Source organism: Palaemon carinicauda, chromosome 37 (genome assembly GCF_036898095.1).
Source record: "Palaemon carinicauda isolate YSFRI2023 chromosome 37, ASM3689809v2, whole genome shotgun sequence".
In the NCBI taxonomy this organism is placed as follows: domain Eukaryota; kingdom Metazoa; phylum Arthropoda; class Malacostraca; order Decapoda; family Palaemonidae; genus Palaemon; species Palaemon carinicauda.
Genome location: NC_090761.1, coordinates 49,161,533 through 49,162,450, shown reverse-complemented (window position 1 = coordinate 49,162,450; position 918 = coordinate 49,161,533).

The window sequence follows — 918 nt, the reverse complement described above, 5'->3', positions numbered from 1 at the left end:
GCTATCTATCTAATCGTACCTTATAATCTTATCCTATTCCCAGCTAACATGATCCTTCCCTACCCAATGTCATGTCTCGGTACTGTTGTTTCTATGAGATACAGGTAAGCTTGGAGATATTGTTCGGATAGTATTTATATTGTATGAACCAAGCTGTTTTAGCCTATGCCATGTATTTTGCTATTGAGTACTAAGTATCCAATATATGGTTATTAACAGCAGTCTAGTTAACCTAACTTATACAGGACCCCATGTTGCCTAGTTTTGTTTATTATTTGTCTTGAAGTTTTTGGCTACCGCAGTTCTAAAACTGACTAAAGCCAAGGAGATGCAGTTGTTGCAAGGGCTGTGGAGGATGCATTTTGCAAACTACACTAACAACTAGTTAGAAAAGGGTTCTTTACAACTTGTGATGCTGACAATCAGGACCCTATTCCAATTGCCACAACAGTGCATCATTTGCAATTTATTTACATTCATGCCGTTAATTCTAATAATCATACCATCCCCATCATGAAGTTTAATAATACACAGTATTCAAGAAGTTTTCTTCCAGCTGTGGCCAAGTTGTGGAATGTTTTTTTTCCCAATTAGGTAGTTTAATCGGTGGAACTTCAAAAGTTCAAACTTGCAGCAAATGGTTTTATGTTGAGTAGGGTGACAGAAGTTTCTTTGTATAGTTTATATATGAAAGATCTGTTTTAATGTTGTTACTATTCTTAGAATATTTTATTTTAACTGTACATTACTTCTCATGTAGTTTGTTTATTTCCTTATTTCGTTTCCTCACCGGGCTATTTTGCCTGTAGGAGCCATTGGGCTTATAGCATCCTGCTTTTCCAACTAGGGTTGTAGTTTAACTAGTAGTAATGATTATAATAATAACGGTGAGAAAGAAGAGAAGAACGATATGTGGAT